The 26,653-nt window shown below is 40.1% G+C and overlaps 1 protein-coding gene across 13 annotated transcripts in view; it reads left to right on the top strand.

Annotated features, from left to right (window-relative positions):
- Positions 1 to 26,653, top strand: part of LOC141576681 (trafficking protein particle complex subunit 9-like) — a 145,767-nt gene that overhangs the window by 40,944 nt on the left and 78,170 nt on the right. For 9 of the 13 annotated variants that reach the window (XR_012505101.1, XR_012505097.1, XR_012505092.1 and 6 more), the window contains 4 exons: positions 6,792 to 6,977; positions 7,531 to 7,670; positions 9,461 to 9,685; positions 16,330 to 16,453. The gene's annotated coding sequence lies outside the window, so the exon portion shown is untranslated. Of the gene's footprint in view, positions 1 to 6,791; positions 6,978 to 7,530; positions 7,671 to 8,865; positions 8,926 to 9,460; positions 9,686 to 16,329; positions 16,454 to 26,653 lie in introns of all 13 variants that reach the window. The other 4 variants (XR_012505091.1, XR_012505096.1, XR_012505095.1 and 1 more) reach the window with 4 other exon arrangements.

Genomic DNA, 26,653 nt, shown 5'->3' with positions numbered 1-26,653 from the left:
TTTGAGTGTTTTCTGGGACTCCCCAGTGCACCAAGGTTCCGTACAGCTGGGTGTCCCCTCAGTGCAGCTCTGTCAGCGCTCATCCTGGGCTGACGTGGTGTCACGGGGAGCAGGACGGTCAGCGTCCCCGGCTCCTCCGAGCTCCGTTTCTTCATCCGCAATGCTGGGTTTCTCTTCGGTGTCTACTTAGTAGGGTTGCTGAGAGTCACACGTGATGGTTGTCAGGGGCGATTTGTGGTTGTCTCTGTGATTGCCATATAGTGAATATTTGATAGAAACTCTTGTTTTTTATTAAAATTATGGCTCCTAGATTGCAGTGGTTTTTAGTCTGCATTTACTCTTTTTATAAATTTATTCTTATTTTTAAATAAGCACTTATTTTTATTTATTTTTATGAAGGTACTGGGGACTGAAGCCAGCACATTGTGCATGCTAAGCAGGTGTTCTACAACTGAGTAATACAGACCCTCCTTGTCTGAACTTAAAAATAAATATTTCAATACACAAAATAGCTCTTAAACACCATCATGGGACCTATTTTCTGTATAGACAATTGAATACATATGCTATTTCAATAAGAATAAATGTTGTTGGGACATACTTTGTGAATCTGTTTACGTGTTTAAAAACGATCATAGGTAGTGATAAACACGAGTCTTGGATCCACTACTTAGGGTCTGTTTTGCCATCATGGGAAATTATATTCTACAGAGAAGGCTAATTGGGTCTCGTTGATATTTGGATGATTTAGCAGATGATGAAGGCTTTCAAAAGCTGACAGTTTTGTATTTTAAACTAACTACAAAGTTATCTTCTATAAATTGGAAGTCCTCAGCTTGTGAATTGCCCAGTAATTCAGTGTGTACATGTCTGTGTCTCTGTGAACTTGTGTGTGTGTGTGTGTGTGTGTGTGTGTGTGATTTCAGGAAGGTAGAAATAAGTTCCATATAGCCTTCTGATACCTTTCTCTTCCAGTTCAAGGTGTAGGCATATATTTATACAAATAAATTGATACTCTTTTGTCATTTGGCATATTGGTGGGAATAAAAGGTTCCCATACTTGTTTCAGAAGGGTTGGGGAGAATGAGATTAGAAAATAGGAGGAGATAGAGGCAGGAAGGTTCTTTACTCTTTGTGCAGGATGAGAAACAGTAGCTTTTCTTTTTTCTACTAAAGCAAACTGGCACTGAATTGTAACATACTATTACTCAGACTTGCTTTTCTGATCAGATACGAGTGCCTCAGATTTTTCAAGGCAACATGAATGATGAAATGTGTTTTAGCAGTTATCTTTAAATGTAGTTTTATTTTTTAAGTAAAAGGCTATAACCTGTTCTTTCTTCCAGCGTTACAAGAAGTTCCCATTGATCCAGGTACATGATAATTGTGCTTAGTTTCTTTGGGTTATTGTTTTTTTTTTTTAAGTGCTTGTTTCATTGTGGTGTGAATGAATGTTTAAAATTTCTGGATTTTGATGTTTAGAACATGCTGATTTATCAGAACTGTTAAAAACCTGATTGTTGTTTGGTCCTCGTTTGGTGGGGCAACCTATTGATTTCTGTTGTCTGTTAAAGAGGGAAATGCTTCCTCTAGCCTGCAGATCATTAAGTGAATGGTTTGCAGTGTGCCTTTAAAATTCTTTGAATGCATTGAGCATGTTTGTCCAGTGAATTTTGAATTGACTCATAGTAATGACTTTGTTTGATTCTGTGGCTTTTGCTCCTCTCCACATGAATTTGAATTCTCTGTTGCATTTTGTATACGTGTTCTTAACAGGGGAAGAAATTTTGCATTTTTTACATAGGTGGGTTTTCCTATCCCCTCTGAATGCCTTCTGTAATTGATACAGCGAAAATCTGTTATTGCAGTGCTTAATTATTTCATAAACTATTTTTTGGCTTAATCAGAAACAATGACAAAGAATGATAATAAAAAACCTGAAAACCTTCCTTCCTTTGAAGAATAGAAATGAGGTGGTCAGGCTCACGCGTGCTTTGTACCTGACACCCTTACTTTCATGTCATTGTGTATCATGATTCGGAGATGGAGTTGCTTCAGGTTTGTAGATTTTTGTTTTAACATTTGTGTTGAATTCATTCTCTAGGCTGATGTTTCCTGTTGCGTTTGTGGAAAGTGTAGATGAAGGGAAACAGATGCTATGTTTTGTATTCAGGAGGCCTGAGTTGCTGAAGAGAATAGAGTAGAGGGTGGGCTGAGGAACAGAGTGACACTCCCTCACCTCCAGGCTGAAATTGATGAACAATGAAATCAATTAGGTGTATTGGTATTTATTTGACCAATAGAAGTCACAGGGCCCAGACTGTCTAGTTATGCGCAATGGAAAGTACTGAATTCACCTGCAGAATTAGGTGATTTACCAAGTAGAAGCAGCTTAGAGCAATCAGAAAAATCAGTCCTATGATGAGATATAAAAAGAATATAATATCTATTATTTCTGAAACTTTTCTATGTTAAGTTGTGTAGAGCTAAAATTAAGTTCCAAGCACCAGGAGTTAAGAGTCTGGGTGGTTCTGTGGGATCGTTATTCAGGGATGTGTCTAGACCCTGCTGGAATGGCCGAAGCTGGCAGGAAAAGACCCAGAGCCAGGATTTGTCATCCTAGGGTGTCCTCCATAATGGTTCCATGTGATAGCCCATGATTGGGTTAACAAATTTAACAGACACCAGACGCATGTCAACTTTAAGAAGAAAAAGTGTGCTTAGTAACTGCTTTCAAGCAAGCACCTGTGCATCCTCACTCCTGCCTCCTTGCCATAAAAAGCAGAGACAATGCCTTGCTTGCATATTTGAGGTTTTAGATAGCACTCTGTTCATTGCACAGCAATGACCCAGGCCCTCAGCTATAAATGCTGGGTGTGCGTGCTGTTAGATAGCCTATTATCCCCAAAACACGGACCTGGCTGGACTGGTGGTCTGCTTTGTAATGAATATCTAAAGAATTTATCTTGTTCCCCTCTCCCCATGAGTCCCCTAAAGGTAAACTAAGCCTTTTTACTCATTGTGGATTCTACAATCTCTGTCTCATCCTGTCTTTCCCCAAGTTCCTGTTTACTATCACACAACTGTTAAAGACTATTTTCTTTGATTATACACAATAAATATGGGAGCATTTGAGAGGCTCTTGGAGTTGGCTCCCTACTCCCTCTCGCTTTCTTTCCTTTTTCCACAGTCTTGAGTCATTCATTCCATGTCGGTAAGACTTCTGCCAGCCAGAACCCACAGTTCCAGGTGAGAAGGAAGCAGACTTTATCTCTCCTACCCGAGGGAGAGAGAGAAGAGAATTGAGATCTGCTCCCCCGTGGTCCCTTCCTGCCCCAGGGCCACTCCAGTTCACCTGCAGCCTTCTGGCCTCTGCTCTCAGGGCCTCTGTCCCAAGACTGACATCAGCCTTTTTTTCCCTTGTCAATATTTCCTGTGCCTTTCAGAAGTTGGTCTCTTCTCTGCAATTCCAACCTGGCAGATGTGATGGTGGTCAGCGTGCTGGTGGGCAGTCATTTGGGGACTCCCAGGAGCCATTCTGATTCTCCTGAGTCTCTCATTCGGGGTTACAAAACTGTCGAGAACCGGAGGAAGCCCATTCACGTGAGGTCAACACAGTATTACATCACTTTCATTTTATTTTTGAATTTTCAGTGGAGAAATTATTTGTAACAAACTGTTCCAGATTTTCGGCCGCCTGCTTTCCTCACCACTATTTCCTTGTTGGCTCTGGTGCTTGTTTAAAGAACCAGGTTTCTTCTCTGGTCATTTCTAGCAGCTGGGCTTGCCGAATCCTTGATCTGCATTTGAAGCAGAATGCTTCTTCGTGATGTCAAACTGATTTTCCTTGTCATGTCAATATTTTGTGTACACTCAGCAACTGTTTCAAGTGAAGTGCTCTTGTCCAATTTCGGTTAACTCACATTTGCTGAACTCCTGCTTTCATGCTGAGGGCAGTTTCTTCTTCCTGTAATAAAATTTAGCAATTTGCATTTACTATGGGAAGGTACTGGCCCGAGGTGCTTTTGTTCTTAACAGTTTTAATAACAATTCACCCATTAAAATGTACAGTGGTTTTTACTCTATGCCCAGAATTGTGCATCCCATTCAATCTTAGAACATTTTCATCCCCCCAACAGGAAGCTCCTTATGCATAAGCAGACATCCCCATCTTCCCCATCCTCCCACAGCCCCAGGGAACCACTTTTCTCTCTCTGTGGGTTTGCCTCTGCTGGAAATTTCATGTAAATCGAGTTACTTCATGTAAGTGGAAGCATCTATTGTGACTGACTTCTTTCACACTGAGTAACGTTTTCAATGTTTGTCCACGTTGTGGCCTGGGTCAGTACTCTATGCTTTGCTATTGCTGAATAATATTCCTCTGTATGGCTGGGCCCCTCTGTTTACCCATTCATCTCGTGATAGACATTTGTGTTGTTTCTGCTTTTTGGCTGTGATGAGTAATGGCACCGTGAATATTCCTGTAGGAGTTTTTATGTGAACATTTGTTTTCAGTTCTCTTACGTGTGTGCCCAGGAAGCAAAATTGCCTGGTTATTCAGAACCCAAATGTTCAACTCTCTGAGGACCTGCCAGGCGTTTTCCCAAAGTGGCCAGGCTGTGTTACATCCTCACCAGCAACGGCTGCGACCTCTGCATCTTCTGTGTCCTCATTAGTGCTTGTTACTCTTTTTTTGATTATAACCTATTGTAGTGAGTGTGAAGCGGTTTCTCCTAGTGGTTTTGACTTGATTTCCCTTACAGCTAATGATATTGAACATCGTTTCATTGTGCTTATTGGTCATTTGTATATTTTCCTTGAAAAATATTTTTCAGATCCTCTATTCATTTTTTAATTGAGTTGCCTTTTTATTGTTGAGTTGTAGGAGGTTCTTTTTGTTTTGTTTTGTTTTGTTTTGTTTTGTTTTGTTTTTTGGTAGATACAAATTCCTTATCAGATAAATGATTTGAAAAAATTTTCTGCTGTGTGTTGTTTTTTCACTTTCTGGATGGTGTCCTTTGAAGCAAAGTTTTAAAATTTGATGAACTCCAATTTATCTCTGTTTTCTTTTTCCTTGTGTTTTTGGGGTAATATTTAATATCTGAGGTATTTTATTTAAACTTTTATATATAAAATAACTTAATTATTAGGACCGTTCTAGGAGACGGGTGCTGTTGTTGTCCCCAGTCTATGGATAGGAGACTGGGATGCAGAAAATTTCACTGATTTATCAGTGTCAAAGCTACCCAGTGCTGTGGGAGTTCAGACCCTCATGTTTGTCCCCAGCATCTGTGCTCTTCACCACCATGCTCCACTCCTTCCTGGAATCGTTAATGAAAAAGTCTTTACTTTTTTGATTTCTTGTTAGTTTTTGTTTTTCTCATTGGGGCCTCATCTCCTCATTTTCCTTAAAGAGATCCGTGTAGGTTTATTTTAGGTCTCATGTAGGCAGAAGCATTGCTATCAGTTAACTTCTTTATTACTCACTCCCCAGTGATGGCTGTTGCTAATTGACCTAATGAAGTCTTGCTTTAGTCTTTCCTTCTCATGACACTAACAACAGAGTCATGACTTACAGAATGCTCAAAGAAGAAAGTACTTGATTGATTTTATTTTGCTACCCAATCAAACCAATCAAATAAAAACCCCAGAGTTGACACAGACGGTAAGCCCTCCAGAATAGGGTCACTGTCTTCCTTGTGTTTCATTTGTTTGGTCACAGTGTCTGGATAGTGCCTTGCTGTCCAGCAGTTTTTTTAGGATACAGTGCTCGTGAATCATTGTAAGGACAGAATTTTGACAACAGACTGTGCTGTTCATTTCACGAGGGAAAAGTTAATATAGAAATACTGCTCAGATCTATTTTAAAATTAAGCTTGGAATTTTGAGAAGAGTTCAAGAAACCATACAAAGATCTTTTTCACTAATTTTAGATCTATCTTAGACACATTATGGTTACATAGCAGAGTACCTTATCAAGTAGATTTGACAAGAGGTGTGTAGTATTGATTATTTGTTTTAGTTGAAATATTCTACCTGGGATAAAATATTCAGTGCCCATAAATGAACAAATATGTTTGTATTTCTATGCAACATGGGAGCAGACTTCATATGTTTCTATATATTATATATGACTGTGTGTTTTAATCTGTCTTTCAGTGTTTTTATAGTTTTTCAGCAATGTTGTAACTTTAGAATTATTCTAAGAAAATCACCCCAGATTCTAGTGCAGTTGGTACTGTGTATCCTGTCTTATGCATGGGATTCCACTGTCCCCACAGGGAGGAATTTCCTCTTCTACTGAGTTGGTATCAGAGTTAAAGGAACTGTGATTTCTAGGCCTTTGCTCTCCATGTGTTTGCAGTTGGCTGACAATCGCGATTTTCCCTTTCTTGAGTTTTCATTGTTCAATTAGAATTTTTGAAAATAACTATTAATATGTTGCATCGGTCTCCCTAGAAACTTGATGTGTTTGTGCTTTTCAGTTTTCAATTTATGAAAAATGTAAATACACACTTGTTTTTAAGTAGTCCTTTTTCACTAGATATTTGTTTACCTCTTTATAGTTAAAATATTTTTTTCCCAATGAATGAATCGGTGTGCATGTTTTAAGATACCTTAATTTTATTTTTCTTATTGTAACAGTAATATAAATTCATTGTAGAGAATTTAGAAAATACGGATAAACACAGTAATAACTTCACAATGGCCTCTAATCTCACCTAGAGATACAGTTGTAAGGTTTGAAATTGAGAATTACAAGTCCTCTCACATTGTTCTTCTTTTTCAAGTACGTTTTGGTTACTGAGACCCTCGAATTCCCATATGAATTGTAGCAGCAGCTAGTCAGTTTCTGCAGAGGAGCCCACTGGGATTGTGATCGAGACCACGTTGAATATACGGATCGTTCTGGGGAGCACTGCCATTCCAAGAGCGCTGTCTTCTGATCCAGGAATGTGCGTGGTTTGTCTGTCCAGGTATTTAGGTTTTGTTTAATTTTTTTTTTAACAATGCTTTGAGTTTACAGATTTATTTTACTTTTTTTTTTTGCCTTTATACTGAGGACAAATGTGCCAGGTACCGGGATTAAAAGTGTATTTGAGCCCCGCCACTTGCTGCCACCATGGTCGCTGCGCTCTTGCTTCACCCGCTCTACAATCTTGCACAGAATAGGACCTCAGTAACTCTCTCTCTCTTGAATGATTATTTGCTTGTTGGATGATGCTTGAGAGTCCGTGTGATGATTTTTTTTCCCCAGCCTTTCCCCACTTCTTTACTATGCCCTTTCCCTTCCTTTCCTCCAGCCTGGGTTTCAGTTTACCTGTGGCATTGATTTTTCTTGTCTGTAGACACTTCCTTTCACTGGTTCACGATAATTTTACATGTGGGATGTGGAAACTTGCTAGATGTCAAGAAAGAGCCAATCCATTGCATGCTAGTATTTTTAGAATGCATTATTGTTTTATCGATTGAAATTAAATCAGGGTGACCCCCTGAGCCCTCCCATGAGCTGTTTTTGCCTTCCTACAGGTGATAATGCTCTGGTTGCTGAATGTGCCCTTTCCCCAGACTTGGTTTTGGAGTTAAGTCACCATCAGTGGAGCCCTCTCTTTAAAAGATGAAGACAACATTTGCTCCTTCTCCCTGGTTGGGGACTTGGATGAGATGAGGTAACAGATAAAGAATGGAGCCCCACCTCATTCTAACACCCGCTCGTTCCGTTCCTTTCTCCACGGAAAAAGAGTACAATTCAACACTATAAAGATTGATTGTGAGCAAATGAGATAGACAGGACAACCGATCATTTATTAAATATACTTTCATGCCAGAAACAAATGTATTATACACACAAAAAGCACACAAAGCACGGTAGTACCGTGATTACAAACGTGGGTCCGAGTTCGAGTCCTGCTCTGGAGTGACCAGTCCTGTGAGATGGAGAACTGGTAGGTCGGCTTAGCCTCTCCCAGGCTTGTTTTCTGTCCTGCAGAGATGGGGCTCGCTAGGCGTCCCTCCCCCGTAGAGGTGCTGTAGGGTGTAAATGATGCTCGTGGGCAGCCCGAGCACAGCTGCTCGTTCCTCGTAAGTGCAGGAGAGCATAGCTTTTGCGGTGACGGCTTTATAACAGCCCCGTGTAGACTTTCAGTGCTCCGAAGGGATGCCTTGTGGTTTGGAGATGGGATTCTCACTTCTGTAAATACCCAAGGATTGTGTAATTGGGCCCTGCTGATTTGAATCTATTCTTTAGAAAGTACATATTGTAGATATATTTTTCAAGCATGCATGCTTTTTTCTTTTATTATTTACAGTTCTACCCTCTCTCTTGGTGGGACTTTTCATGGAATCCAGGAAACAGCCCTAAGCTACCTGCCTCTTCACACGTCTTCGTGGCGGTTTTCTTCCCTGACTAGAAGAGGGTTCTGCATAGGAAATTTTCTTTGTTCCCCTTTTCTTGGAGTCTCTCTGTCTGTCTGCTCACCTCTCACCTGTCCAACTGTCCATTTCTCTACCCACTAATTCTTCTGACTTGTTCCAAAAAGCATTTCAGGCAGCTTACAGAAGAACAGATACCAAATAAACAGGTGAGAAAATGGGGCCAAGTTCAGACAGTGAAGCTAGGAGGCGAGCCTGTGTGAGGGTGGCAGGCATGAGAGACACGCGTCTGCCCTGTGACTTATAAGATCGACAGCAACAGTGTGCCTGAGGCTCCCAGCAGACACAGGGAAACAGGGTTTGTGGGAGATGCTCACTGGCTGTGAAATAAATAAGTGGCTGAGGAGAAGCCCAGCCTTTCCAGCTACTAAGGCTTAGGAGAATATTTTGAGTGTCTTCAACATCAGAGAATTTCATCTTTTCTTTTGTCAGAGTTCTACATATAGTTGGTTACATTCTGTACCTGGAAATTTCTCCAAAACTTCATCCCACGTGAGTCCCATGACTCGGGAATGGGGTGGTTCTGCTCATTGACTGGGGTTGGCCAGAAACCGAAAATGACAGCTTCAAAGGAGCCTGGGATTTGTCAGTTATGTTTTGTCAGTACTGTAGAGTTCAAAAAATGCTTTCACAGTATCTCTCCATCTGAGGCGGCAGCGTGCTCTCTTAGCAGCATCAGGAGCTCAGGGCCACGGGATGGCGGGGGCTGACTGCATTGCCGTCAAGACAGCTGAGCTAGTCACTGCAGGTGTGGTTCTTTTACGTAAGGCCTTTCATGTTCTTTACTTGAATGTGTCAACAGGGAGTTAATTAACTGAGTCAATTAACATTTAATAAATATGATGCTTTGTTGAAAAGACAGTTATAGACAGAATATAAGCTCTGAAGCCTTTAAAAACGGTTTCATTACTGAAATTTCAGTAGGGGAGATACACAGTTTATCTTATTTATGCCTCTCTTTTAAAGTAACAAAGAAACAAGACAGAAAAGGCAGAGGATGGTTTCTGTTCTTCCTTTCTGCTTGCAGGTGCCCTCACCTCCAGTAGCATCCATCCAGACACCGGAACTGACACTGGCCGTGATCAGAACTGCCTCAGCCCTGAAGACACAACAGACAAATAGAAGGGGGCCACGCCCTGTTACAGCAGGTGCTCTCACTTTGTGGATCCTTATGTAACTGAGCGGTGTTAATCAGGATTGCCCGTTCTACATTGTGTGGTGCTGCTGCGGTGTCTCCTAGTTACTTGTTTCTGTAAGTATTCATGTATTATTCCCCACTGCGTGGTACTACACGTCTAAAAATGCTTTTTTCAGATGAAAAATAATGTGCATTTAATATAATATGTCTGAAAAAAGGGGCAAAAGAGTCTATCCTGGTCCCGCTACTCAGAGATAATAATTAACAATTTAACATTTATTTTCTGTTCTTTTCGTCAGTGTGTATCATCTCTTTCATAAAAACCAGTGAGCACTCTGTCCCTGTTTACTGTTTGGAGACCTCCATTTTCCATTCGGCTTATTACATGTTTTTCTACAATATTCTATCTCCCCTGGCATGATTTTTAAAGACCAGTGTAGCATTCTGTCTTATGGAGGCATCGTCCATTTTACTTCGGACTTAAATAAACTTTTAAATTCCAAGTATACTTAACTTGAAATGCTGAAAAGAGAACTGTGGTGGTACAGGAAGGCCCCTAACTCCCTTCCCATTATTTCCTGAGAGTAAAAGCTGTTGAAAATTTGGTATATATATTTCATGACCTTTATGCCAATGAGATACATATATATACACATATGTGAAATCAATGTATAGGTGTGTGTATATATGCTTTATTTAAAAATGAGACCATACTATATGTTTTTCTGCAGCTCGCTTTATTCACTCAGGGGTATATCATGGACGTCCTCCCACTCCAGACTCACCCGGTCCTTTCAGATAGATTGGAGGGGTCTCCTGGTGTGCGGGTGTCGTCTCTTGTCCACGGACACATTTGGTGGGAGAGTGCTGTGGACAAGGCCCTGGACCACGGCGAAACACAGGCTCCCTCAGGGCCCGCAGCTCGCCTTGATTTACCGCATCATTGTCTTGATGGTGGACAGTTAATTTTTCTCCATTTTCCACTGTCAGAAAGAATGTTTGAGTTGCATCCTTCTTGTACAGACATTCCTGTGATCTTGTATGTGTATTCCTTTAGTTAAGGCTTCTGGAAATTTAGTCCCTGGATGTGACATTTACATTCATCACAGACTCCTTTTAAGTGACTAGAAATTCCTTCTCCATTGGGGAATGAAAATATGCACAATTACTTATGTAACCAATTCTCTATCGCTGGGTATGATTTCACTTCAGTTTTTCTTCCCACCTTTGTAAACAGTGTTCTGTAAATACCCTGATGGGTACATCTTCTTGGACTGATTTTTTTTTTCCTAAAGGAAACGATTCCTAGAAGTGGAGTTGAGTCAGTGTGTATGTACGTTTTTCAGAGCTTACAAATCCATTGATATATCATCCTCTGAAAAAGTCGCTCATGATTTGTTCTCCCACAGATGGACACTAGCTAGAATATCTTAAAAATATTTGCCAATATGATAAGCAAAAGTGCTTTTTCATTGTTTTTGTTTGCATTTGATGACCAGTGAGGTTTTGAGCATTTTTCACTCATTAGCCATTTGACTTTTTTAAAATGAATGATTCCTTTTGTCCTTTGCCCACATTTAAGTGAGGGAGCTTCTTGTTGCTTTGTGACAGCTTTTTGTATGTTATGAAAATTAACTTCGTGAATTCATCAACATGTATCACAGAGCTTTTTCTTGTCATTTCTTTCCTTTCATTTTGTTCAGGAAGTTTTTTGATTTTTGTTGTGGCTCAAACTATTCTTAGGATAGTAAATGTCTTCCTTATGGGTTTTATCTTTGACATTATTCTTAGAAATACTCTCTTATAATGGAATAAATCTCTTCTGTAGGTTTGTTTAATCTCTAAGATGGAGATTATAATAGTACATGTTATAGTGAGGAGAAGTTGAGTTAATAAGAGCAAAGAGTTGTATTTGCTGTTACTAGTACTTTTTAATATTTACATCACTATCTGCAATTTATCTTGTGGTCATTATGACAGGAATAGAATTTATTCTTTCCAGGTGATTCTCTGTCCCAGGACAATTATCAAATTCATAAATTTCTCTTTGATTTGAAATCCCACCTGTACAAAATACTTACATACACTAGAGTCTCTTTTTGAGCTCATGGTTCCCTTCTGTCAATCTCCTTTCCTTACTCCAGCACCATATCTTACATATTGTAAAAATTTATTTAATAACTGGCAGTCTGATTTTTTTTGATTCTTTTCTTCCATCCCAAATATTCTTGTCAAGTATTATGACTTTATTATTCCTGAAGAATTCCAAAATATTTTGTTCAAGTTAAAAAAAGTCAGATTGGAATTTTCATGGGATTTTTTAGTAAGTTTTGAATTATTCTTAGGGGAACTTACATCTTTACAAAACTGCTTTCCTCCATGCAATATGTTTATGTCTCTACATTCATACCTCTTACTTTAACCCTCAGTACAGTCCTGAAGTTTCTCCATTTAGAATATGGGCATTATTTTTGAATTTATTCCAGATTATTGTTTATGTTTTTGTTAATTTTGTAAGTGAGAATTTTTTGCTATTATATTTTTAAATGCTTAAAACTGACATTTAGAAAGGAAGATTCTGTTTGTCAATACTCACTTTGTAACTTGTCATTTAAAATTGTAAGTATTAAGTACTTGTTCCAGAATCCTTTCTTTTCTGTTTTTCAAAATTTGTTTCCAAGATTCTCAAAATGTTCATAGCTAAGTAGTATAGGTGGGGAGACAGATGGAGAGAGGTAGTGTGGCTCACGTACAAACAGTGAGCACTTTCATGGCTGCCTTTAGGCTGGAGAAGCTGCAGAAGAGCCCAGGTTAGACCAAGGGTGGCTTTGTATGCACTTGAAAGCCAGCTTTCCTGCCTGTATGGTGAAGCCTGGTGGGCGTGGTGGGTAGATGATCAAGGTCTGATCAAGGTCATTGGCTGCACAGAGCGCTGTGTCTGTGAGAACTGGAGACCATTACCATGGGAAATGCTTGGCACCAGGAACACTGCAGGGGAGCTGGGGAGCCTGTGTGTTAAGGATTTTCCAGTCCTGGGAGTGGGAAGATGAGACTCTGCATTCAGATCTGAGTTTGAATTCATCCTCTCTTGTTTACTGGTCCTCTGACTTTTGTCAAGTTATCTACCCGCTTTGAACTCCTGTTTTCTTGTCTCTCAAAACAGGAGAATTACAGCCTGCTGCTAGAGTGTTTGATCAGGGTAAATGATTTGTGTCTATAAGATGCCACGTACAGTCACAATCTCAGTGAGAAATGGGCTGTCACCTCTTCTTCTGCAACTCAGTGCTCGATAAGACATCGGGGGAAAGCCAGTCCCTAATTTGTATGTGATGCAATGAGGAACAAAATTAACGTCTTGCCTTTCCCTAGCAGTATTCTTACTTCTTTGCTTCATTTACCTCTTTCCTCCTTTACTCTCCCCTTTCACCTCCTCCACCAAAAGAGACTGAGTCTGTCTCAGAACACTACATTCAAATTACTTTAAATGTTGGCTCATCCCCATGAAATTACAGTGAAATTAAAAATAATCTGTACACGTCCCAGACATGATTATATTTGATTTACACACACACACACAATCAGGCTACCTCCCATTTGCTGAGGGAGAAGGACCACTTTTTCTGAGTTTTCATTCACTGAGCGTGAGAGCAAAGTCTCTTAAGCAGAAATCGCCTGGCTTCTTGCATGGTTTTTTAAATTGGATTTCTGCTTTGTGTCTATAGAAATAGTCTCCTATTAGAAGGGGGGAAGTGGAGACATAGATATTCTGCTGAGATATTGGTGTCATCATATTTGAGTTGGAAAGGACTTACGACAGCATAGAGTCGTAACTTTTTATGGGTGAGAATCCATGATAGTGTAACTTGGACAAGAACCCGGGTCTTCTGTCTTCATGTCCACGCGGATGAAGAGGCAACTGGGTGGGGGATGGCAGGGATCCTTGCTTGAGTTCCGGGATCTTGCTAGTTTCCATTGTTCAGCTGCCTTTAGTTTATGTCCATGTGGCCTCTCATGGGAAGGTCACTCTATCCTGATAGATTGAGTTTCTAATCAGCAAAAAGGTCTGGACCCACTCATGGTTCCCAGAGATTTTCTGCTGACCTGCTGACACTTTATATACATGAAACCTAAGAAACTGCTGGATATAAAATCCTTATTGTTATCATTTGCCCTCGAGTTCCACAGGAATGGGGTGCTGTCTCAGGCTGTCTAAGGCCAGCTCTGAACAAAGATAGTTTGATAGGCTGTGCAGCTGGACACTCCCCAGTCGAATGGGATTTCCAGCTTAGTTTTTAGAATCAGGCAGATGAGTTCAAATCTTGCCTTTACCAGTTATTAGCTTTGTGACCTTGAGGAAGAAATTTTACTTTTTGGGGGACAAATTTTCTTTATCTGTAAATAAGTTCAATATTTATTTTAGGGTTTTTGTTTTAGAATTGAATGAGCTAATTCCCTCATTTATTCCTAAAATACTGATCACATGGTTCTATGCTGGTGACTTAGTGGTTGATTACTAAGGGACTCAGTAGTGAGAATGTGGGTGAGGCTCCCTGGATAATAGAGCTTATATTGCAGGATATGCTTGTAAAAGACTGGATTGCAGTGGATTTTTAGTAAATGTCCATTCCTTTCCTAATCCCCATTGATTGTGTATATATCTTATACTAATATATGAACAATTTTTTATTGCAATTTAAGTCTTTTTGTAGTATTTAAAGTATGTAGCTATAACAAAAATACGTGAAATAAAATGATTTGACTTTTATTTTCTTTTCAATAAGCAAAACAAAATAAAATAGAAAAGAAAAGAAAAAGTTTTGAAGGAGTAGAAATAATTTTATTTCCGTGGAATCGACTCCCTATGTTAGGTTTTTCGGTTGTGTTCTTAAACAGCATATAAAATTGACAGGTTTTGACTTCAGTGTTGATAGCTGGGTGAGTATAGTTTCTTTTTGTGGTTGTCTTTGATGAATTATTTGCACTAGATCATAAATAATGTGCATGTTACATATTGGAAACGAGGAAAGAGTGGAGACATACTACCTCCAATGCAATCATTTTGTTACCGAGTCCAAACTCATTCTGCTCACCAAATGACAGGCCAATAAACTGGGAGATGAGGTTTTGGAGCAAGGAATAGTGACTTTATTTGCAAAGCTGGCAGACCCAGAAGATGGCAGACTGATGTCCTGGAGAACCATCTTCCCCAAGTCAGAATTGAGTCTCCTTTTATACTAAAAAGGGGCGGGGCTGCAGTTGGTTGTTGGAAACTTCTTGTTGTATGAATTGCTTGTCCTTTGAATCCGCTGTTCTTGCAGCTGTCCATGTGGATCAAATCATGTTGCCCCTGTAAAACCTCCAAAAACAAAACAAAGTTATTCTCTATTTTGCAACTTGCCATCTCTACATAAGTGCAGATTAGTTAGCATCCTTCAAGATCACGGACAGGAGAAGAGGCTGTCCTGGATATTTCAGTCTAAAGGCAACTTTCTTTTACAAATGGTGCAGAGATAGCAAGTCTGAGCCTAGAAAACAGGGCACAGGGTTAAAGCCAAAGGAACAGACCTAACATGGGGTCAAAATTGTTCTTTTCTATTACAATTCCCTTTTCCACTTCATAGATAATTTTAGTAAGAAACATGAGCAATTTTGTATTTTTGCTTCTTAATAACCGATAAGTGGGCCAACTATATTTTTGTGAGCAGGGATGCTGTGCGGGCATAGGGGTCACAGCAAACTCTTGTTGGGGGTGGCCGACCCTGGAACATGTCTGATGCCCCGTGAGTGTTGGTGAGGGTCCCCCTAGCCAGCGGCTCTCCTCAGGAGCCAGCATATGGGCATTGATATCTGGAGAACTCATTTTCGGCGGCAGGAAATTTTTTAGATACTGCGATTGAAAAATCACTCCAGCTGGGGATAATTAGGGAAAAAAAGGAAAAGGAAGAGGGTTTCGAGTAGAGTAGAAGAGAAGGACATCAGATCACGGAGCCTGAGTGCTTGGCAGCGGGGCTTCGGGGAGAGGGGAGCAGAGGTGGGGAGGGGCCTGGCCCCAGAACCAGCTCCTGCACCTGTCCCCGTGCCCAAGCCACATAGCTTTTAATTGGGCCACCTCTCTGGGCTGGATGTCACCCTGGGCAGAACCTTGAGAATCGAAGGTAAGGGGTGGGCAGCACTCACCTAGGGAGTCACTGTGGATTTCGGTCAAGTCCACAGTGCCTTTTCTGGTCATGTGTCTTCACTTGTCCTTTATCTCAGGATCTGAGGAGGAGGAGAAAGGAACTCAGGTAGAGATCCAGGAAGATATCCGACTGTGTTAAGAGAGGACAGACACAGTGACACGGGGAGTGAGGACACTTGCAGCAAAGTAAAATTACTTCACAACTATTGCTTCAGAGTTGCAGGTGTGAGAGAGCCTAAGCCTGTCTCAGAGTGCAGGGGACAAGTGGAAAGGAATGGCAAAATTTCCACTGAAAATTGAAATTTTGTTAAATAGCCTGCTACTGTTGCTTGTATCACTTGAATGAATGCAGGCATATTTCTGTGGGCATTTATAGGTTCACTCAACCCCACCAGCACCTCTTGCCCCCACTGGGGATGGGCTTTCTCAAGCACAGTGCACCTCATGCTTGGGTGGGCCACGCTGCGTGTCCTCGCCTGGGGCCGGGTTGCTGCAGGGCACTGAGTCCCCGAGGCGCGGCCTGGGAGACACTACAGGAATATCTCTGCTCTCGACTGAGGGCCTCCTTTACCCCCTGCAGTGTAAGAATGCCGGTGACTGAGTTAGAAGCATGCCCCCAAGCTGTCCGTGTCCTTGCCATTCAGAAGCGGACCCTGGAAGCTTCCGAATTTCTCCAGAATGCGTTCTACATTCACCTTCGGCAGGTGAGTGTATGTCTTTACACAAGTGGAGGAATTACTGCCGTTTTCCTGGAACTTACTCACCACTAGTCCATCTGATTTTTCTGTGCTAGGATTCAGTATGGCCTGCTAAAATATCTGGAGTCAGATCTTGAAACACTGATGAAGAGGATCATTTATTTTATTTCTATATATGATAGCCTTTTACTTTCAAAATTCAGAATTTTTGGTTCTTTCAGGAATTTTTGGGGGTTTGGCGAAACAGCTTTGCTCTTACCATCTTTGAGACCTGTTGCTTTGTGCCTCTCACCTGTCTTCTGTCACTTGTGAGGCGATTCCACTTGTGACCCTGTCCGGGTTGTTCATGTTATAAAACATATAGTCTGTTAAAGTACAGTCCCTTTTACTCCGAAGACATTCCACAAATACTACTAAAATCTGGGTGTGGTTTTAAGAAGACAGAATCATTAGAACATGTACTTGCAGGTTGCTAGTGCAGAATCCCCAAATCAATAGTCTAGCTCAACATCTAAAATCTTTCTTATCTACCTTGGATTTGTATGGATAAGTGAAGCAGTTTGCTAAGAACTCAAGACCAGGGTTAGAATACAGGCTGGTGTAGCTCAGCAGGTCCTCCTGAGCCAGCGCTGTGCCAGAGGGCGGGGCTGAGGGGGAGAGGGCTGGGCCTTGGGGAAAGGGGAGGGCCAAGAAGGAGGGGGGTCCTGCCGTTCCTGAGCTCAAAGTTTCATGGCAAACACCTTCACCAGGTGAAAAACATGGAGTTTCTTCTAAGAACAGTAGGTTTGAAAAGAGTCATAAAAGCACGGGAGTGACAATATCCCATTTGTGTCTAGTATGGAAGAGCGGCTGTGGGGCCACTTGGGAGACTCGTGAGTCCAGGTGTGCAGTGTTGGTGGCTTCCACCTGAGCGGTGGGACAGTCAGTGGGACAGTCACTGGGAAAAAACGAACAGACTTTAGGCATGTTTAGATGGTAAAAAGGAAAGGATGAATGATGTCTGTGAAGGTAGGATGGAGTAAGGCCCAGGTTTCTGGGTGGATTAATGAGGTAAGTGATGGTCCTGCTGTGCTCTGAGGAGGGAAAGCTGCAGAGGGAGCTCTGGGGGAAAACTGATGAGTTCAGCTGTGGGTAAAGTGAAAGGCTGTTCGATGTGTGGTCTGGGAGCTCAGGTGAGAGCCAGTAGCGAGTAGCGGGAGGGGAGAGAGACTGTCAAATCATTTTGTGAGCATACAAATAATTATGATTAATGATACACTTACGCCTCTACATTCTGGATTTAAAACCCATTAACATTTTGCTATATTGACTGCAGAGGTTCCTAATTTTTTTTAACAGAAATAAAATAAATAGAAACAAAATAGTGGAGTTAATGAACATCATAGAGTTGATGTGTGTCCTTGTATGTATTTTGATACCTCATCTGTTTATAACCATAATCTATAAAAAGTTAACTAGTTTAGCATAAGAGTTAAACAGAGGGACGTGACACACAGTGTTGGGGCTTGAAGCTGATCTTCTCAGGCAAATTATGTCACCTCTCTGTGCCTTAGTTCCATCTTCTGTGACTGCCCCCGGGCCCCTCATCACAGCTGATTTCCTAGACTAGATGTTGGGAGGGAGGCTGCTGAAGGGAGTAAGAAGTGGCAACTGCTAGGGACAGTGAAGAGAGACACAAAAAGTGATTAAAGCCGATAAACTCAGTACAAACAAATACTCTCAAAAGAGAAAGGATCCCGCAGTGTTTTGAGCCACTTAGCGTATGGGAAAGAAAACCACGTGGACCCAAAGCTCTTGAGAATGTGAATATTGTGGGTGGGAGGGTGTCATCAGAAAAGGGTTGAGAAAAGGCCTTTTGGTTTCCCTTGACGTTTCCAGTAAGGATGGGGAGCAGAAGAGAAAACCCCTGCTTCACAGTGGAAGCTGCTGTTTTATGCAAAACTGACCAAAGGTTGGAGACCAGTCATCTGCGGTGCTGGCAAATGAAGAGACTTCGGGATTGGGTGGGGCACTTGCTGTGACTTCCAGGTGACCTGCTGGCTGGGGGCTGTGAGGTGGGCAGTAGGTTTGCAGGGTGACCCGGGCATAAACCCTGGCTCTGAGGCTGCTGGTCTGACTAGCAAACCTGGGCACCCGCAGTCGTAATGGGGCAGCTCGGGATGTGGCCTGGGACACCTGCCATGCTGAGGGCGAAAAGAGGGCTTCCCTGAGGGGGTGTCCCTGCGGAGAGTGGAAACGTCCTCCTGCAGGGGAGGAAGAGCCTCTGAGCAGGGTGCTGGATGCACAGGCAAGACCACCCTGAGCACGGAGGATTTGGGGAGCCGGAAGTCACACAGTGGCCCGAGCAGCCTTGTTCCTGAGAAACTAGAGGGAGAAGAGGCTGAAAAGGCAGACTAGGGTCAGACCCTGTGGTGTTTTATGAGTGACAGTAAAGGACTGGTCCGGCAGGCACGAGAGAACCCTGTGGGCGTCCCAGCGGGGGCGTCACACCGGAGGGTGTAGCTGGGTTACAGACTTTGCCACTTATTAGCTGTGTGACTTTGAGCAAGATCACCCCACCTCTCTCTATATATCTTCATCTGTAAAATGACACAGTGACAAGCTCGTGTCATCAGAAGGCTTAGTTTAGCTCTGATCCTCTGTGTCCAGTCTTGTCAGTGCTTCCCTGCAAGGTTCTGCATTGGCTGCTCTTACCCTCAGATGGGAGGGCTTAGAGGGACATTGTAGCACCTGACGGCAGGAAGGGGTTGCTTTAAAAACAGACATGTAGCCGCCTGCAGCTGCAGGCCTGCAGGCAGTTTGATTGATGGCCCTGGAGAGGACTTTGGAGGCCTTAGCATCGTTTTAAGACTTGTTTTCCCTTGGGGGCAGCATTTGCCTTTGCAGATTAATGTTGAAGATTTGGGCTTCTTGCAAAGCTGTCTTCAGAGATGGTTATATACGTAACATATCGTATAAAATAAAACGCTTTTATTTAACGTGTGGGACTTTGCAGCTGTTGGGAACAGCTCTGTTGGTCTGGTCTCCACGGAGGACACTAGGGGTCAGCAGAGCGTGCGGGAGGGCAGGCAGCCCGCCATGCTGCTGCGGGGTGTTCTCCCCAGCACGGCACTCTGCTGAGTTGACTCTTCTCTGAGTTTGGTTGCCAGATGAGCAGACAGCAAATTAATGAGTTCTGGTGGGATTGTATAATGACAGGAAGAAAGAGGGTCCCGTAGTTTTTCTGGACTAGAACATGCTTTTGGTTCCTGATCCAGTGTGTTCCATTACAGAATTGATGAGTTGTGTCTATTCTGGGACTTGTCGACTGAAAGAAATATGTAGCCTGAAAGTTTAGAGTTATGCTTTATTTGGCGGGAGGACTCGAGGCGGGATGACAGCCTTCAAATCTGTCTGAGGGACTGCTCCCAAGAAGTAGGGGAGGAGCTAGGATTATATAGGAAATTTACAACAAAGACCAGGGAGTTGGAAGAATAAAAGATTGCTTGTTATCTAAAGAAATCCAGGCATCTCAAGTTCAAGAATTTAGTGATTTTCTTTGTATGGGAGGAAGTAAACATTTTGGCTCATTGAATTCATTCCTTTTACAAGCACCTAGTTATCTAGGGCCAGTATTCTGTCCTTTCTTATTCTGAGTCCCCTCAGAGGGCACCATTCTGAGTGGCTGCCTAGGCTGAGCTATAGGCCTGTCCTCCCTGGGAGATGGTGGCAGCTGCTGATGACTTGGTTTCAGCATTCTTTGTTTACTGACATGGTTGCAGTATTTTCATTCACATTGTAGTATTTTCATTCATGGTGCTCCCCCTTGGTCCTAAATTCGACCAATATTTTGAGACATTTCATGACCAATTTTGTCCCAGGGTGCTATGAAGGCTCATTCCTAGTTCAGGTTGAAGAAACTTCTGACCTGCCATTCAAGGTGTTAGGTGTTTTTATCAGGCCCTGTTGATACTAAAAGTCTCTGGATGGCCTGTCTTACTAGTCTGTTATGATCCAGGAAATGTTTACCCTTCGTTGCACATTCCCATACCTAGAATCACACTGTTATAATTATTTTATGCAGGGTTATAAATTTTATGTATTTCTTCAATATCATTTGCCATCATCAATCTTGTTGTAGGCCTAGCTACACTTTGGGAAATGTAAGAGAAAACAATCTTATAAAATAGACAGGATATAAATAATACAGCTAGTAACGTTAATAAAGTCACGATTAAGAATTTAATAGTCAAGAAGTTATATTTTTGGTTTAAAATTTTTCTTGTGTTTCTGACTGAGTTTGAGTGATCTTACGAGAAAGTTCGTATTTATGGTCAGGCTTCGAGCAGGTATTAATTGGCCAGGTGAGGTCTCCCACCTTGTAAGATCAACAGTGGCCTAAACAGAACTATAATTTCCTTTTTAGAATAACGTTTCTGAGGGCTATCTAGTTAGAGCCTTGGAGTAGGGAAACCCACCAAGGTAACACAGAAGTACTAGACATAGGTAATTTACCATAAACTTAACAATTGGAGTAGTTCATAATCAAAGGTAGGAGAAATTATCAAAGTAATTGGTAAACAGGCCTGGTCTGGTGTCTTGGGTCAGCTGTCTACCTCATATGTCGTCGTCTTCTCATCCTGGCCTGGTAGCTTTTTCTCCATTTGGGCATTGTTTTAAGAGCAGTGCTCTATAGGCCAGTGCACTGCAGGGGCTGTTTCTGATTGGAAATGAATCTGAAAGTCAGTTTCCTTCAGCTTTGCTGTGTATGGTCTAGTTAAGAGTACCTGATAGAGTCCTTCCATTCATGTTGGAGACAGTTTTTTAAGTCATGCCTGTTCCAGTATGTATAATCCCCTGGCCGCATGTCATGGGGCATTGGATCTTTACCCAAGGATATATTACTAAGCTTCAGAAAGAAACATACAGTGTCCTTTTAATAATTCAATTAAACTTTGCAGCAATGTAACATGACAGCAAGGAATGATCTGGGAAGTGTCTTACTAAATATAGACCTCAATTAACAAAACGAGAATTTAATATCCACTAAAATATAATCTTTTTCTCTCTAAAGTTCCCTCATTTTTATCAAATATAGTCAAATCAAGGTGAATTTGTTTACAAGTTAAGTCTGATTATTTGATCATATAGGCTCTTTTAAATTGGCTGTGTTGGAACTTTTAATAAGGACTTTTAAGCTAGAATGTTAATAAGGTTTGCTAAGGCCAGGAAAGCCCCGTCAAGGGCTTGTCATAGATTTCTGCCTAACAGATTTAGGTAAATTCTTTTCTTTTTGAAGTCCTTAAAATACCTTGAGGTTCCTATACCTGTTAGGAGACGATCTTCCTAATTAATCTCATAGAGCCACTGGGGACCTTAAAGATTTTAGTCTCTTGAGGGATCAGATAGAGAGAAAAGATAACTGTTCTAAGTCTGCTTACATAGGTATAATTTATCAAATTGACGTGAATCATAACTAGTTTAAGGAGAAGAGTTTCTTTATGTCTGGTAAACAGGTTAAAAGCCAGTAGTATTTCAGACAAAATCAAAAATTGTAACCATATTCATCAGTTTACTCAGTCCCACGTAACTAATTCTTTTAATCAGAGTTTTCATTAGACCTTTAAAATTTCTTACCCAGTTTATTTCAGTGCTATAGTTTGAAATTTATTAGAAATCAGTAAATCTCCTTGAAGAGAGAGTATTTTGCAAAATCATCAGAAGAAAACAATTACCTGCCTATAAATGACAACAGAATTAACAGCATGGTTAAACAACATTACACTGTAATCTATAAAGAAACCTGGTCACAATAACCAGAATTATGACTGGTAACATTTCAGATATACCAGAATGTTAGGGAGTCCATATAATTTCTAGAATAACTATATTAATAATATTTTCTCATACAATATAAACTAGGAAGATTTATTATTCATTTGACAATACTTCCCATGTTAGCTAACATGCCAAATGAAACTTACTACTTTAAAATCTCTCTTTGAGATGTTTCAGGGACCCTTTGTAGCATCCCATAGTTAACTGGAGACTAAAATAATTTTAATGAGAAATTGATATTTGGGGAGCTTGTTAAAAGTTTTCAAAACACTTGGTCAGATAAACTTACAGATCACTGTAAAGTAGTACTTACTCATTAACAAGAAAATATTTCAAAGGTAAAGGCACAACAGATCACTTAAGTCGCATAAGAAATTTACAATTTGTTACTGAAGGTGGATTAATATTTTAAGAAAATTTTGTCCCCTTAACAGAGAGAAAACCAAATCTAGTCTTGTACCAGCTTACTTCTAAGATTCATTTACTTTGCCCAAATTGATTCTAAACTTAGCCAATTCTGACCACGTACAAAACTCTTTCCTCAGGGTTCCTCTTCCAGAAGCCTTCCACAGCTTTCTATACTCGTATTAGTGTGTCCCTTATTTTTTCTTCCATTCAGAAGTAACCAGATTCAGGACAAAGTCACTATTTTTCATTAACAAAATATAATTCCATTCCTTATATCTTCCTTTACACATTTATCTTACCTTCCTAGGATACTGAGATCTTTCCCTTAATAATAGAGACTATTTCAGAGTGGCACCAAGCATTTATTAATATTTCTAAACACCTTTAGTTTCTCTGTAAGAGGAAGTCATATGTTAAGTAATTCATATTTCAATCTTATTTTATCTGAAAATGGTATAGCTATTAAATAAAATCCTATCATTTAACTTAATTTAGCACAACTCTAGAATTTAGATACCAAACATTTAGAGATTATCTTAAGCATACATTTTAAATATATATTCTAAAAAATTTACCCAAAACTCTCATCTCATTTGCATTTAATTTACTTCAAATTTTATCACACCACATTACTATTATTTTTTTTGACAAATCTGTAACAGATATAACAGGATCTTATTTGACTTTCATTAAACCTAGGTACAGTAAATGTATTATACTTAATATTGATGACTTTAAAGATGTCTATATTAATTAGAACATACTTAAACTAAACAATACCAAGTGTTATCTTAATATTGAATATTTTCCAGTTCACGTGAACCTGAAGGTCAACTTAGTCAGTTTTTATTTTAAAAATACTTAATTTGTAAGCTATTACTTTTTACGTCAATTAAGCAGAGCTCTTTGACTTTGTTTTTGTTTGTTTGTTTGTTTGTTTTTTAGCAGTAGAAATATCTCACATCTATAATGTATACTCAGGCTTATAAACAGACCAAAGCTAGAGACCTCATAGCTTCACTTTAAAACTTACTTATAAGATACGTATAATAATAGTTGGAGTAAGCTGAATTTGCTTGCTCAAATCACTAAGGCTTACTATTTATGAAAAAGACATTTAAGATTTCTTGACAAAGTCTGACGGACCCATCAGAGTTCTGAGTTCTAAAATGCCAAAAATTTCTTTGGCCTTAAGTTTTATCTCATTGAGCTAATTAGGCTCAGTCCTAGGTCACTGTTTGCTGTATATACATTTCTGATCTGCAAGACAATGACAGACACTTCCAGTTCCCCAGAGAACTGCTCTGTCACCCAGACCCAATTGTATCTCCTTATTTGGCTTTTTTGTATCAGTGAGAAGAGCTGTAAACAAAGAATTCCATGTTTTAAAACTTTAAGGTTCGATTTATCTTGTCTTCCAAAGCTTGCATAAGGCATTTAGTAAGGTCTCTTTTCCTTGAGTTATAAGTTAAACCCAGGGTAAACCTCTTATTATATTTTTCTATTAGCCACTGAATATTAGTTTTTAGTTTTACATTATATTGGGCGGCTCATGTAACTCTATTGGTTTCCTTTATTTTGTTCAATTAATATTTTCTGAGGGACAGAAATGTGCCCAGCCTTGTAATACCAAGAAGGGGAAGCGTTTTTCCATTGAAACATATCTATCCCACAACATAATTAAGCAAAAAGTTTATATAAAGCCCATTTAAACATACCAATTTTACAAACTTTTATCTCAATTTTATTAACTCTTATACTTTTAATTTTAATATTTATTAGGTTTAATCAATAATTTTTATTTCTAGAAGGAATGCCAGAAGCCTTTTTCTTCTTTTCTTTTCTTTCTTTTTTTTTTTTTCACTGTATCTAATTTTATAGAAAAGACTCTGGGATCCCCAAGTTTGAGCCAAAGAACTTAGGCCCTTCTGAACTTTTAATTTGATTAATTGGTCTGTTGCCCCAGTCATTGATCAAATATCACAGTCTACATATATTATATGTATCTAACCCTATAAATACATACATTTTAAACTGGGGCAAATAAAACGGACTTGTTTGAACTTTAATTTTGGGGGGCAGTAGGTGATCCCTTTGGCCATTTTTTTTTTTAACTTTACGTAGTGTAGTATCAAAACCTTGTCTCTAAATCCAAAAATGTCCATTTTATTTATCTCATTCAAAATAAGCATCAAAAAAATTTACCCATTTTGGATAAGCCCCTTATCTTTTTTTTTTTCTGTTAAGAAAAAAATCTTTCGATATTTTTACATTCTTTTTTCCAGTTACTCAACCTAATTAACATTAATTATTCTAAGATTTTATTAACATCTCTAAAACCATTAATGGGAAAGGAAAAACATAAATGTAGCTTTTTAAACCAGTTTTTTTAAAATAAGTTCTTAGATTAACCATTAGATATATTTTCTACCTTTAAACTTGATTTTAATAGGTACCAATAAAATGGCTGTTTATAATGAGAGCTCTTTCAACTTTCACCAATTTAAAAGTTTTTCCAAATTAAGGGATCCATCATATGGCCATCAATTTATATACATATAGTGATTTTAAACGAATAAGATGAAGAGGCTTTTCCAAATGAGAGTAGGGGTGCTGCCTAAATAAAATTCAAAAGTTTACTCTCCAAAAGGTAAAGCAATTCATGGTCCAGACTGATGCAACAAAGTTTAAGATGGCAAAATGCCTGAAAATTGGTACAAAGGATTGTTGAGAATCCCAATTTATTTGTGTGGCCACCATATGTACAAAATACTTGTACCTTTTGCATGGCAGAGTCCAAATTTTCCATTAAAAACCAAAAGGAAATACATATATACATACATACACACACATAAAACACCCAGAGTAAGATAAAACGTTTATATTTCAAGGACACAGGAAGAGAAATCCAAGTTCCCCCTAAAAGGGTTTTGGTTTTTATAAGTCCAGAATTCCAAAAAATGTTTTTATCAGGCCTGGTTAGTTACTTTAAGAGTGAGATTTTATTTTAATTCCCAATTAAATTTGTAAGATTTGTATGTATATAAACCTGGCTGGGGTATTAGTTGGAGGCTAGCAATCTGTCATTTCTTTTTCTTTTTTTTCCTTTTCTTTCTTCCTTTCTTTCTTTCTTTTTTTTTTTTTTTTTTTTTGAAAGTTCTATTCCCCATTCTACGGTAGGGTTGTCAGAATAAAATTGCTAGTAGGTTTTCCCGCAGGGACAACTCTATGGCATGAAGTCTTTGCCTATACCACTCCTGCAAGTCTCTCAGTCATCCGAGAAAGCTGTTACCAGCCAGGAAGAGGGTCCTATTTTTGGAGTTGAAAGATTCCTCATAAGAGTTTTACTTTTATTCTGAAAAATTCAATGGAGGTAACCAAATTGAGGAAAACATTAGACCAGCCTCTTACCTAACCACTCAGTCCTGACCCCAGTGTCTTTCAACATGGACCCACTCTGGATGTCTCCACTGGGTATTTTCCTGGTATCTTTCAACCAGCCCCACCTTGGACGTCTCCTAAAGATGGGTGTTTCCCGTTATCTTTCAACCAGGCCCCACCCAGTATGTCTCCACTGGGTGGGTTATTCCCCCCCAGTATCTTTCAACTGGAGGGCCAGGTACCTGGATACACCGCCAAATAAAACTCAGGATTATCACCCAATATGGGAGATCCGAGAACCAAGATAGACTCACCCAAATTCATCTGGACTCCCCGAGGAGGTGGATGGGCACAAAGGGCCACTGCTGGTACCAAGGCTCCGGATACTCGGAGAGTTCAGGTGGAGAAAGTCTGCTCTGGGTCCCTTCATGGTGTCCAAAACTGTTGACTGAAATACATGTGCAGCCTGAAAGTTAAGAGTTATGTTTATTTGGCGGGAGGACTCGAGCCGGGATGACAGCCTCTCAGATCGCTCTGAGGGACTGCTCCGAAGAGGTTGGGGAGGAGCTAGGATATATAGGAGCTTTACCACAAAGACCA

The sequence above is a fragment of the Camelus bactrianus genome, unplaced genomic scaffold (genome assembly GCF_048773025.1).
Source record: "Camelus bactrianus isolate YW-2024 breed Bactrian camel unplaced genomic scaffold, ASM4877302v1 HiC_scaffold_157, whole genome shotgun sequence".
Taxonomy (NCBI): Eukaryota; Metazoa; Chordata; class Mammalia; order Artiodactyla; family Camelidae; genus Camelus; species Camelus bactrianus.
The sequence above is the reverse complement of the archived record's forward strand: the minus strand, read 5'-3'. Positions and strand labels throughout refer to the sequence as shown.